Raw genomic sequence first — 14,007 nt, 5'->3', positions numbered from 1 at the left:
CTATACTTCGCCTTTCGGGGCGGTATGTCACTCTTTCAGGGTGCCCCTTCCTCGATTCATGAGTGGAAGGGGAAGTTTTTCTTCCTGGCGTCCGAGGCGCCTTGGGGGTTCGACCTGAGGTGGGGGAACCCTCGGTTGAAGACCCTCAATAAGCTCTCCGAGCCCTCGAGGAGGGAGCTGAGGACCCTGGACTCCGTGCGAGCCCTCGGGAGGGGCAACGACCTGACCGAGCTCCTGCGGGAGGACGCCCTAGCGAGCGTAGGTCTGAGCTCGGCGCGCCCCGAGGGTAAGGGTGGTTATATTATTTTATTTTTTCTTCGTTCTTTGCTTTTGCTGTCACTGGTTTGACACTTAACGAAATTTTGATTTCAGATATTCCCCGCCTGCCGACCAGCAACACATCACTTTTCTCTCGCCTGAGGAGGCGAGAGGCCGAGGCCGGGGGAGCTAGGCCCCAGCCCCGGAAGAGGGCGAGGTCGGACGGCGCCTCCAGTTCAGCCGGCACGAGTGGCCCCGAGGCGGGGGCCCCTGCAGCCGACCCGAGGCGGGAGCGGGTCGTTAGTGACGCGGGCCCGTCGGCCCCTCCTTGCCCTGCCCCCCTTGCCCAGCGGGGTGAGTCGTCCATGGCCCCGCAGCAGCCAGAACCCGGGCTTGCTCGAGGCCCCGAAGCGAGCGGCTCCGGGACCTCGGGCCCGGTCGTGCCGAGCTCTTCCCGGGCTTTCCGAGAAGAGTCGGTCGAGCCGGACTCCCCTATTCCCGAGGGGAGCTCGGCCTTTCAGGATGCCGAGGTCGCGCGCTCCATGTTGCGGCGTGCGGTACTTCCAGCGGACCGGGCCGTGTTCCAGAATGTTTCGCTGGAGGAGGTCGTTGGCAGCGCTTACTGCAACACCGCCCGGGTAAGCTTCCTTCTTAATTTCCTTGAGTTACTAGCGTACTTGTGTGCTTTTCAACTCACAATACCCTCGTTTCTTTCTTTTCAGCATATTCTCGAGCTCGACACCTTGGCGTTCATCGCCCACGGGTATCGGGAAGAAGTCCGACAGCTCGGCCGACAGCTGGAGCCGGCCAAGAAAAGAGTCGCCGAGCTGGAGGCGGCGTTGGCCGCGGCCGAGGCTCGGTGGGCGGCCACCGAGGCTGAGCGCCTCGCTATGGCGGAGGGGCTCGGGGAGGAGAAGGCCGCCCATGCCCTAACCAGGTCAGCCTTGCGCGGCACGGAGGCGCGCTTAGGGGAGGTCCAGGCCGAGGTCGCGGCCCTCAGGCATGAGGACGGGGTCTCCCGCCTCCGAATCGAGCAACTTGAGGCCCGGGAGAGGAGGGCACTCGAGCGAGCCGAACATGCCGTGGAGCTCTTCAAGGAGTCGCAAGAGTTCCGCGACATGTTGGAGGAGGAGACAGTGGACGGGTTCCTCCGAGGTTTCGAGAACTTCCGGGCTCAGATGCGCCGGTACTGCCCTCAGTACGACCTCTCGACGGTCCGTCCGAGGGAGGACCTGGGTCTGGGGTCCGACGTGGAAGCCCTCCCCGCCATTTTGACATCCGAGGCGGGGATATACGAAGAAGACCCCGCCGAGCCTTCGACGGGGGCGGCCGAGGCGGTTGGCACCATAGAGGCGGCTCCGGCGGCCGAGGCGGACGCCGTCCCGGAGGCGGTACCCGAGGCCCCTGCCCCCGACCCCGAGCCTGTGCCGGCTGAAAACCTCGAGATCATCAATGTGCCGGACGACCCCCCGGACGTTGCTCCCGCCGCTTAGGACTTAGCGTATTTTTTCTTTCTTTTTCATTGTATCCGAGGTCGGCTCTTAAATGGTCGACCTCCAATTTTGTAATCGGCCTTCGGCCTTCTGTTAATGAAAAACACTTTCATCATTATGTGTTTGCCTTTCTTTTTTGTTGCGAACGAGGCTAGAGCCTTAGCTAACTGCCTCGACGACCTCTAACTTCACATCTTAGTTTTCGGTTTGCTTAACGAAGTTGTCCCCTTTTCCCGGGCTATGTCTTACCCTTCTCGGGTTCCAGTCATTCCGACCAAAAGGAGCTCCGAGTCTTAGGTTTTTTAGAAAATTTCTCTAAGTCCCATAGCTCGGATCTAAGAATCGTGGAAGTCATCACGTTTAGCCTTTAGAAAAATCCCAAGGCATCGAGGTCGGGCCTTAGCCCTTCAAGTAAGACCGGACTAGGTCTGTGCCTGCTGCTATTCGGAGATTTTAGTCGGGTTTCCGAACTTAACTCCGAACCCCTCGTAGGGAGCGCGGGCTAATAAGTAAGTCATCGTCGAAGGTTTTCGTAGTTATCGTTCTCGGACTCTGCCGAGATCTCGGTGAGCAAGGCTGGGATTTCCAAAAATTGCCTTGGTATCCATGTTTGGCTGATACACTCGTGGTCGGGACCACTTTCTCAGCTAGATGTCGGAGTTTACGTAGAAGAGCCGAGTTGGGCCCTAATTTATGAAGCCTTCGTACAGATTGCGGAGACCTGACGAACGGAGCCTGCATAATGTAGTTAGGGGGTCGATTTTAAGCCGACCCATTGGAGAGGCCCGACTTTGGGGCGAGATAAGACTCCAATGTTGGGATTCCGCTCAGCAATATGTAGATAAAATTTAACAAGGAGGGCGTCTAGCTGGATGTACCTCTTGCATTCTCTGAGTCACGCTTCGCATGGTGGAGTAGGTTGCCTCCTTTCCTCGTTGACCTCCGGAGTCATTTTGACTTAAAGGGGGGCTCGGGTTTCTCACGGACCCAACAGCGCCCACCGAGGTTGAGAGGATTTGGCGAGGCTTTATTGAATTGTAGCTCTCTGCGAGGTCGAGGGAGTTTCAGACCCCATGGTAGGACTTCGGGCGCCTCAACCTTGGTCGAGGGATCTTGCGTCAGGTCGGCGAGTCCGTGGACGCTTTGCTGACCTGTGGTGCCTCCCGTGGCCGAGGGAGTTTGGGACTCTACGGTCGACCCTCGGGGCATCCCGACCTTAGTCGAGGGATCTTTCGTCAGGTCGGCGGGTCTGGGCACGCTCTACCGACCTGCGACGCTTTCCGAGGTCGAGGAAGTCTGGTTCTCTACGGTCGACCCTCGGGGCATCCCGACCTTAGTCGGAGAATAGCTCGCTTCGGGGATCGGGGATCGTCGACCGCTCCTGGGGGTCCACTTCGTGGCGCCCCGGGTGGAGCCACCCTTTCCACCCCTTACGGCTTCTTCCCGAGGTCGAGGGAGTCTGGTTCTCTACGGTCGACCCTCGGGGCATCCCGACCTTAGTCGAGGGATCGTTCGTCAAGTCGGCGGGTCTGGGCACGCTCTACCGACCTGCGACGCTTTCCGAGGTCGAGGGAGTCTGGTTCTCTACGGTCGACCCTCGGGGCATCCCGACCTTAGTCGAGGGATCGCTCGCTTCGGGGATCGGGGATCGTCGACCGCTCCCGGGGGTCCACTTCGTGGCGCCCCGGGTGGAGCCACCCTTTCCACCCCTCACGGCGCCTTCCCGAGGTCGAGGGAGTCTGGTTCTCTACGGTCGACCCTCGGGGCATCCCGACCTTAGTCGAGGGATCGTTCGTCAAGTCGGCGGGTCTGGGCACGCTCTACCGACCTGCGACGCTTCCCGAGGTCGAGGGAGTCTGGTTCTCTACGGTCGACCCTCGGGGCATCCCGACCTTAGTCGAGGGATCGCTCGCTTCGGGGATCGGGGATCGTCGACCGCTCCCGGGGGTCCACTTCGTGGCGCCCCGGGTGGAGCCACCCTTTCCACCCCTCACGGCGCCTTCTCGAGGTCGAGGGAGTCTGGTTCTCTACGGTCGACCCTCGGGGCATTCCGACCTTAGTCGAGGGATCGTTCGTCAAGTCGGCGGGTTTGGGCACGCTCTACCGACCTGCAACGCTTCCCGAGGTCGAGGGAGTCTGGTTCTCTACGGTCGACCCTCGGGGCATCCCGACCTTAGTCGAGGGATCGCTCGCTTCGGGGATCGGGGATCGTTGACCGCTCCCGGGGGTCCACTTCGTGGCGCCCCGGGTGGAGCCACCCTTTCCACCCCTCACGGCGCCTTCCCGAGGTCGAGGGAGTCTGGTTCTCTACGGTCGACCCTCGGGGCATCCCGACCTTAGTAGAGGTAGGAGAACGAGCCGAGCTCGTCTGGTCAGAGAGGACCGTGCTCATAGATGGAAGTTGATGGAGAACGAGCCGAGCTCGTCTGGTCAGAGAGGACCGTGCTCATAGATGGAAGTTGATGGAGAACGAGCCGAGCTCGTCTGGTCAGAGAGGACCGTACTCATATCTTGACATCTCGAGCATCCCTATAGCCGGGGCATCCCGACGAACCGGGGCATTCTGACCTTAGTCGAGGGAATTTCGCGCCAAGTCGATATTTCGTCGTCCTGCTATTCTTCCCGAGGTCGAGGGAGTTTGGGACTCTACGGTCGAGCCTCGAGGCATCCCGATTTTGGCCGGGGAATCTGAGGATCACAGACGACCCAATATTAGAAGAGAATTACAGCCATCAAGATAAGAGAATTGTTTGCGAAAAGGAAGCTGAGTCCATTGTCCTGATTGTCTTGAACCCCTAGGGGTTTTACTGGTAGTACATTCGTAGATTCTCGGAGTTCCAGCTTCGCGGGATCAGGGTCCCCTCTAGGGACTTTAATTTATACGCCCCTGGTCGTTGTACCCGGGCGATCTGATACGGCCCCTCCCAATTTGGGGCGAGCTTTCCTTGCTCAGTTGGTTGAGAAGCCTCGGCTCTCCTGAGGACGAGGTCCCCCACTTTGAAGAGCTTGGGCTTGACTCTAGAGTTGTAGTATTGGGCCGTTCGCTGTTGGTATCTCGCCATGCGGACCCGGGCAACCTCTCTTGTCTCTTCGACGAGGTCCAAGTTGCTCCTGAGCTGGGAAGAATTGGTGTCGGGGTCGTAATGCTCCACCCTTAGAGAAGGCAGGCCGATCTCCAACGGGATGACGGCCTCAGTGCCGTATGCTAGGTTGAAGGGGGTCTCTCCCGTGGGCAGTCGGAACGTGGTCCGGTACGCCCAAAGGACATTGTACAAGTCCTCGACCCACTGTCCTTTGGACCGATCAAGCCTAGCCTTGAGCCCCTGCAAAATAGTGCGGTTAGTTACCTCAGTTTTTCCGTTTGTCTGGGGGTGAGCGACTGAGGTGAAACGGTGATCAATGCCGAGCTCAGAGCAAAATTCCCTGAAATGAACATTGTCAAATTATCGACCATTGTCAGATATAAGGATACGGGGTAGTCCGAATCTGCAGATTATGGACTTCCACACGAAGTCTCGCATCTTTTGCTCGGTGATCCGGGCGACGGGTTCGGCCTCGACCCATTTGGTGAAGTAGTCGATGGAGACGACCAGGAACTTTCTCTGTCTGGTGGCCAGGGGAAAGGGCCCCAGGATGTCGATCCCCCATTGGGCAAATGGCCAGGGGGCGATGATGGAGGTCAGCAGAGCTGAAGGTCGGCACTGGACATTGGCGTTTCGCTGGCACCGATCGCACTTCCGGACGAAATCCGTTGCATCCTTCTGGAGTGTGGGCCAATAATATCCTTGTCGCAGGACCTTATGGGCTAATGCCCGACCCCCCAGGTGATTTCCGCAGATCCCTTCATGGACCTCTCGGAGGGCATAGTCCGCCTCGGAGGGGCGGAGGCATCTGAGAAGGGGAGAAGTAAATGATCGCCGGTAGAGTCTATTCTCGTATAAGACATACCGGGGGGCCTGGCGCTTGATTCGGCGAGCCTCCGTCTCGTCGTGAGGTAGGGTTCCGTCCTGAAGGTAGCAGACGAGCCCATCGATCCAGCTTGGCTCGGAGTCGATGCACATGGTGGGCTCGGGTTCCTCCGTGCTGGGGATCCGAAGATACTCGAGCGCTGTTCCCTTGGAAAGCTCGCTCATGCGGGAGGTTGCCAATTTGGATAGTTGGTCTGCCCTGAGGTTTTTCGCTCTGGGGATGTATTGAATATTGAAAGAATTCAGGGCAGATATGAGTTCCCGCACCTTTTGGAGATACTTTTGCATGGATGGCTCTTTAGCTCCAAAATCTCCTTGGACCTGGTTCACCACCAGCTGGGAGTCACTGAAGGCCGTCAGGTCTTCCACTCTTAGTTCTTTCGCCAGCTTGAGCCCGGCGATGAGAGCCTCATACTCGGCCTCATTGTTCGAGGCTGGGAATTCGAGGCGCAAAGCTTGCTCGGCCACCACTCCGTCTGGACTGGTGAGGATAAGTCCGGCCCCGCTACCCTCCGAGGTCGAAGACCCGTCCGAGTGCAGGACCCATGGCTGCCTCGGGGCCTCCTCCACGGATTCGGGTGGCTGCTCGGGGTCGTCCGGAAGGGTGCACTCCACGATGAAGTCGGCGAGTATCTGAGCTTTGATAGCCGGCCTGGGCCGATATTCGAGGTCGAATTCTCCGAGCTCGACCGCCCATTTGGCGATCCTCCCCGCACGATCCGACCTCTGCAATATTTGCTTCATAGGCTGGTCGGTCAATATAGCTATCGTGTGGGCTTGGAAGTAAGGCCTGAGTCTCCGAGCCGAGATGATGAGAGCGAAGATGGTCTTCTCAAGTTTAGAATATCGGGTCTCAGCATCCCTGAGAACCCGGCTGGTGTAATAGACCGGCTTTTGGAGCTTGTCCTCTTCCCGGACGAGGACTGAGCTCACTGCAGCTGGGGAGATGGCCAAATATAAGTAAAGGATCTCGCCTTTCTGGGGCTTGGTGAGCAGTGGGGGAGAGGCCAGAAGGCTCCGAAGCTCTTCAAAGGCCTGCTGGCATTCTTCTGTCCACCGGAAGTCTTTCGGCCGTTTGAGGCTCTTGAAGAAGGGGAGGCAGCGCTCGGCTGACCGAGAGACGAACCTTCCCAGGGCGGCAACCCGCCCCGCGAGCCGTTGCACCTCCTTAACTGTCTTTGGAGGCGACATCTCTTGCAGTGCCCGGATTTTCTCCGGGTTGGCTTCAATTCCGCGCTGGGTCACTATGAAACCCAGGAACTTGCCCGAGGTGACCCCGAACGCGCACTTCGCCGGGTTGAGTTTCATTTGATATCTTCTGAGCTTGGCGAATGTCTCGTTGAGATCGGCTATATGGTGTTCCGCCGCTCGGCTCTTTACCAACATATCGTCCACATAGACCTCCACGTTCCGGCCGATCTGGTCTTGAAAAATTTGGCTGACCAGTCTCTGATAGGTGGCCCCAGCGTTCTTCAGGCCAAAGGGCATCACCTTGTAGCAGTAGGTGCCCTTGTCGGTGATGAAGGCCGTCTTCTCCTCGTCTTCTGGCGCCATTCGGATTTGATTGTACCCTGAAAAGGCGTCCATAAAAGTTAGCAGCCGGTGTCCTGAAGTGGAGTCGACGAGCTGGTCGATGCTCGGGAGGGGGAAGCTGTCTTTCGGGCAGGCCTTGTTCAGGTCGGTATAGTCCACGCACATACGCCACTTTCCGTTGGCCTTCTTTACGAGGACTACGTTGGCGAGCCAGTCCGGGTAGGAGACCTCCCGGATGAAGCCGGCCCCGAGGAGTTTGTCCACCTCCTCAGCCGCAGCTCGTTGTCGTTCCGGGGCGGAGCCTCTTTTCTTCTGCTTTACAGGCCTGCTGGTCGGTCTCACCTGGAGTCGGTGGACCATGACCTCAGGGTCAATTCCCGGCACGTCCGCGGGCGACCAGGCGAAGACGTCAGCGTTGTCCCGCAGGAAGCTGACGAGGCAATCCCTCTCGCGGGCGCCGAGGCCGGAGCCGACCTGCACAGTTAGCTCGGAAAAATTTTCTTGTAGTGGGATTTGAATAAGGAGCTCACCGGGCTCTACTTGCTTCTTCCAGAGGGTGTCCCTCGCATCGAGGGTTTCTATGGGCAGCGAAGGGCCCATCGGGTGGTCCGGCGCCTCGGCTGGTTGCTTTACTGTGTGGGCCGCCATGTAGCATTGCTTGGCGACCAGCTGATCTCCGCGGACCTCGCCTACTCCTTGGTCGGTGGGGAACCGTATGAGCAAATGGCGAGTTGAAACCACGGCTCGATGGGCATTTAGCCCTGGGCGCCCGAGGATGGCGTTGTAGACCGAGGGCAGACGGACCACCAGGAGGTCCATCCTCACAGTGCTCTCCCGGGGGGCGAGGCCGACTGTGACAAGGAAGCTAGCCTCACCTTCAGCCGGGACTGCATCTCCGGTAAACCCAACCAACGGGGCATTGACTCTCCGGAGATGCCCTTCTGTCAATCCCATTTTTTGGTAGGCATGATAATACAAAATGTTGGCTGAGCTTCCATTGTCAACTAGGACACGCTTTACATCAAACCTATTCACAATCATAGAGATGACCACAGCGTCATCATGAGGGGTTTCGACCCCTTCTAAGTCCTCGTCCGAGAACGAGATGACTTCATCAGTACGTGGGCGCTTCGGGGGTGCTCCCTGGGCGGCCGTTCCTGCCGAGGCCCGCCCGATCATATTGATGGTGCCGGCGATGGGCCTGTTGTCGCCCGGATTTTCGGTTGGTGCGACATTCTCCGCCGGCCTCCTTTCCTCAGGTCGGTTCCTCACGAACCGGTTGAGTACTCCCCGTCGGATGAGCGCTTCTATCTCATCCCGGAGTTGGTAGCAGTCCTCCGTGTCGTGCCCACGATCTCGGTGGAAGCGGCAATACTTCCTGGGATTCCGGGGGAGTCCCGTGTCTCTCATAGGAGGCGGGGGTCGGAAGAAGCCCTGACCCTCGATTTCCATCAGGATTTCGGCCCGGGGAGCGTTGACGGGTGTGTAGTTCTCGTACTTTTCCGGGTACGTCCGAGGCCGTGGTGGGGACCTCGACCGAGGGGGGGTCCTTTGCTGAGATCGCCTCTGCTGTCGGGGCGGACTTCTCAGTCTGGGGAGGTTCTTCTCTCGGCGGGGGGATCGGCTCCTTTGTCGGCCGCGCTCCTCGCGGCGTTTCTTCTGCTTCTTCGAGACGGGCTCAATTGCCCCCCGCCTGGATGCAACTGCCTCCTCGGCCTTGGCATACTTCCGGGCTCGGGCCAACATTTCAGTGAAGTCGGCCGAGAAACTCTTCTCGATGGAGAAGAGGAATCGGTAGGAGCGAACCCCAGTCTTCAGAGTCGACACTATCGACTGGTCTAGGTCGCGAACCTCCCATGTGGCGGCGGTGAAGCGGTCCAGGTACTCCTTGAGGGACTCCCCCTCTTTCTGTTTGATGTCGAGGAGGGAGTCCGACGTCCGTCGCTGGCGCCGGCTGGCAGCGAAGTTGGTGGCGAACTGCCTGCCGAGCTGCTCAAAAGAGGACACCGTATTCGGCTTCAGCCCAGAAAACCAAAGCCGAGCGGTCCCTCGGAGGGTCGCTGGGAAGGCCTTGCAGAGCATGGCCTCCGAGGACCCTTGTAGGGCCATGAGGGCCCGATAGCTCTCCAGGTGGTCGAGAGGGTCGGTCGTCCCGTTGTAGGGTTCCACCTGAGGCATTTTGAACCTCGCGGGAACCGGCCCATCCTCGATCTGGCGGGAGAAGGGGGACTTGGTGGTGAACTCAAAGTCTCCCTCTTGTCTTGCCTTCTTGCTGTGGAGCGCCGCAATCTGACGCTCCAGATGCTCAACTTTCCGGTCGAGCTCCCCCACCCGTGGGATTGTCGCTGTGGTTTGCGCCGGCTCATGGTGATCTGGGGCTGACTCTGCCTCAGAAAGTTGGGGTCTCCGATCGAAACCTTCTCCCGGTAATTCCCTCCGGGGAGAAGCTCGTTCTCCGTTGTTGGCTCTAGAAGAGCCATGCAAGTTTTGGCTTGGGAAAACCGGGCCGTTGGGGAGACACTCCGGCGGGGCCTGAGCCCGTGGGGGGAGCGTAGGTAAGGCTTCCTCGCGCCGCAAACTCTGAACGGCGGCGGCCAGGGCCTGGACTTGCTGTACCAAGGCGTCGAACTGTTCCGGCTGGACCAGAGGAACTGGGTCAGCCGGAGTTGGAGAATTCTGGACAGAGTGTCCAGGGCTTTGCGGGGGACGCCGGGAGATGTTAGAGGCTCCCTTACTTCTCAACTTCATGACTGCTACTCGGTCCCTTCCTCTAGCGCCAACTGTTGCTGGAAATTGGACCCGGGGGCAGTCTTCGGTCGAGGAGAGGGAGCGGCGATGGGTTCTCACGGCGGGGCGGCGGTCCGTCGGCGAGCGGCGTCCTCCGTCTGGGGCGGTCGGAGAGAAGGGGCGGCAGGTCCTCGTGGCGAAGCGGTGATCCGTCAGTTGGCGGCGTCCTCCGTCCGGGTGCCTGCACACGAACCGGTGGCCGGGTTTTCCGGCGCCGGCCCTCCGACGCTCAAGTCAGGGAGGGGGCAAATAGTGTAGAAAGGGAGATAAATAATGTCTGTAGAGTGTATCAATCTTCCAACCCCCTCCTGAGAGGCCAAGGCTCCCTTTTATAGGCGGGGGTCGGTTTACCTGCGATGTAACAGGGCGAGGCCGTAGTACGGCTCGGCATGTTGTTCAGGTCGGCGCATGGCCAGGCGAATCATTGCTCTGATGTCGGCGGTGAGGGCGTCGTATAACCCGAACTAGCTGTCAGACGAATTATTGCATTGGTGTCGGAGGTATGGCCGAGATCGGAGACTTATCATAGTTGACTAGACTCTGCTGGGCTGATTTGCCGTGGAGAGCTGAGAGTCCGTAGATGACAGGAGCCATGCGCATTTATGGTGGAGTAAGCCGGAGATCCGCATTTATTGTGGAGTAAGCCGGAGATCCGCATTTATTGTGGAGTAAGCCGGAGACCCGCATTTATTGTAGAGTAAGCCGGAGACCCGCATTTATTGTGGAGTAAGCCGGAGACCCGCATTTATTGTGGAGTAAGCCGGAGACCGCATTTATTGTGGAGTAAGCCGGAGGGTTACAGCGACCATGCGCAATAAATGCCAGAGGGGCGTCAGGGTATGGTCCTCGGCCAGACCTCTGAGGCGCACGGCCGTAGTAGGTGGCTGACAAGAGTAGACCTCGAACATCGGAGTTTTTCTTAGGTCGGAGGTCTCGAGGTCGGGCGTTCCGAAGTCGGACGCCGACTTCGGCCGTCCGGGGTCGGAAGTTGTACGGCTTCTTAGGGGCATTTATGTCATTTGGGAAAAAATCTTATTCCCCCCAACAAGGAGGATTATCAAACTCAATATGGATCATTTTGATCACTACGAGTATTTAGAAGGTACACTAGACTCGATGTGGAATACTTTGACTACTACGAGCGGGGTTGGATAGAATTCAGGAGCGAGATCTGCCACATTGAGAAGCTGAGCCACGTGCCAAACTTCAGGAGGCCATAACTTGGTCATACGATGCCCGATTGAGATGATTTTTTTTTTTAAAAAAAATAGATATCTCTTTGAGATCTATAACTAGAATGTTAAATTAGGATGAAATTCTACTATTTAAACTCCAAATGGGCTGGGCAAACCAAAAGTTTTCTTTTCGGATAAAACTTTGATGAGGCGTAGCTCTCTATCTAATTAGAATTAAGCAGAATGCTAGAAGACAAAGTTGATGTAGAAGTCGAGATCTACCTCCTCAAGATTTATAGTTTTTTCTAAAAGATTTCTACTGGATACGCCTATTTTAGAAAAAAAAGTCCTACTAGGTTTAGAAAAAGAAATCTGACCCAAATTTTGTTAGAGTAGACCTCATATTATAAATAGAGGCTATGTACTTTATTTTTTATAATGATCAATGAAAGAAAATGAGACCTAAACTCTACCTTTACAATATTTCATCTTCTTCTAGTTATCTTTTGGGATATTTAGAAAAAAGAATTTGACCAAAATTTTGTTAGGATAGACCTCATATTATAAATAGAGGCTATGTAGTTTATTTTTTTTAATGATTAATTAAAAAAAAGGAGACTTAAACTCTGCTTTTACAATATTTCATCTACTTCTAGTTATCTTTTGGAAGATTTGAATTGGGTGGGTTGAAGAAATTCTTCCTTCTCCCCGATCGGATCAAGTCGATAAAAATCAATACTTCTCCAACTCCGCCAATTCATGGAAAGAGTTTATTCCAATTCTTTAGTGCATAGTCCAAATGCATGAGCGGTACAAGCAATCAAAAAAAGGGCTATTCATACTTGAAAGACATTGAAGGACAAAGACAAGTATGGTTTTTAGTTCTACCTCAATAAATGATGAGATAATAGAATATCTTATACAACTAGAGGAGAAAATAGTCCAACTCATTGAGATTGTGTCTTGATTGGCTACACATTTAACACAAGCATCAACAACTCTATATTCGAGCAAAACCAAGTGGTTCAGTTGTGAGACAGAAAAGCAAGTATTTTTCTGTCTTCAATTTTGATTTAGCATGAGCTAAATCTCTTAAACAAGAAGAACTCTGATCCAAAAAAATTACTATACTTGATGTGGATCACTTTGGCCACTATGAGTATTCAAAAGGATCACCAACTTGATGTGGATCACTTTAGCTACTACGAGTATTCAAGAAGATCACCAAACTTGATGTGAAATACTTTGACCATTACGAGTATTCAAGAGGATTATCATGTTCGATATGGAACAATTTAGCTACTACGTGTATTCAGGAGGATCACCAAACTCGATGTGGATCACCTTTGGTCACTACGAAGATCAAAGAAGATAGGAGATCCCCGCCGAGGGTCGTGGTGGACAGTGCTACTCGTCTAGCTACTGAGATCATTGCCACCATCAGGGTACCACCTCCGGGGTGGGCTAGGGACATTTAGGGTTCCCACCTTGCTGTTACAGCATCCCGAGTGATATTTGTCTCCTGTGAACTCCCACCCCCTGGCTACCTCAAGGTGAACTTTGATGCCAGTGTCTCGGCTGGTGGAGATAGAGGAGGGATTGGTTTCGTGATTCGGGATCATGAGTCCAGGCTAGTTGTGGCAAGCGGACGACGTACTTGCGATATGATGGCTATTGGAGCCGAGCTGAGGGCTGCGTAGGAGGGAGTCACCTATGCGAGGAAGACTTTAAGGGCAAATAGCATTATTCTAGAGGGGGACTCTACTATAGTGACTAAGTGGATTTGTGACGTACGGTGCAAGGGGGATGGCTACCCTATACTCAGGGATATATAGATGTTGGTATTAGGATGCCACTCGATACAGGTTATCCATGTGTTTCGGAAAGCGAGCAGGGTTGCAGAATAGGTCGCCTCCTTTGTTGCTCATTATTCTGGAGAGGTGCTATAGACTGAGATTGCAGGCGCCCCGTTACGTTTACATCATTTTTTTTCTCTTGATGCTGAGGGTAGCGCTCATGCTTGGTTGATGTGAACTACCGATGTACCAAAGAAAAAAAAGAAGATCACCAAACTCGATGTAGAACACTTTGCCCACTACGAGTATTCAAAAAAATCATTAAACTCGATGTGGAACTTTTGCCCACTACAAGTATTTACAAAGATCACTAGACTCGAAGTGGACCACTTTAGTCACTATAGATATCCAGAAGGATCACCAAGTTCGATATAAATCATTTTGGTTACTACGAGTATTCAGAAGGATTAATAGACTCGATGTGGAATACTTTGACCGCTACGAGAAAGGCTGGATAGGGTTCAGGAGTGAGATCCACTACATCAGAAAGCCGAATCGCATGCCAAACTTTAGGAGGCCATAACTTGGTCATATGATACTCGATTGAGATGATATTTTTTTTGAAATTGGGTATCTTTTCAGATCTATAACTAAGAGTTTGAATTATATGAAATTCCATCATTTAGACCCAAAAATGGACCGGTCAAACCAATTTTTTTTTTAAGTAAGACTTTGACCAAGCGTAGCTCTCTACCTGATTAAAATTAGGCAAAATGATAGAAAGTAAAGTTGATGTAGAAATCGATATGTATCTCCTCAAAATTTTTATCTATTTCTAAAAGATTTCTACTAAAGATATTTATTTTAGGAAAAAATAGTCATACTAGGTTTAGAAAGAGGAATCCGACCTAAATTGTGTTAGAATGTACCTCACATTATAAATAGAGGCTATGTATCTTATTTTTTTCATGATCAATAAAAAAAAGAGGACTTAAAT

The sequence above is a fragment of the Phoenix dactylifera genome, chromosome 12 (assembly GCF_051530095.1).
Source record: "Phoenix dactylifera cultivar Ajwa chromosome 12, Ajwa_hap1_PhDact_Kaust_v1.1, whole genome shotgun sequence".
Classification (NCBI taxonomy): Eukaryota; Viridiplantae; Streptophyta; class Magnoliopsida; order Arecales; family Arecaceae; genus Phoenix; species Phoenix dactylifera.
Note: the sequence above shows the minus strand (reverse complement) of the source record.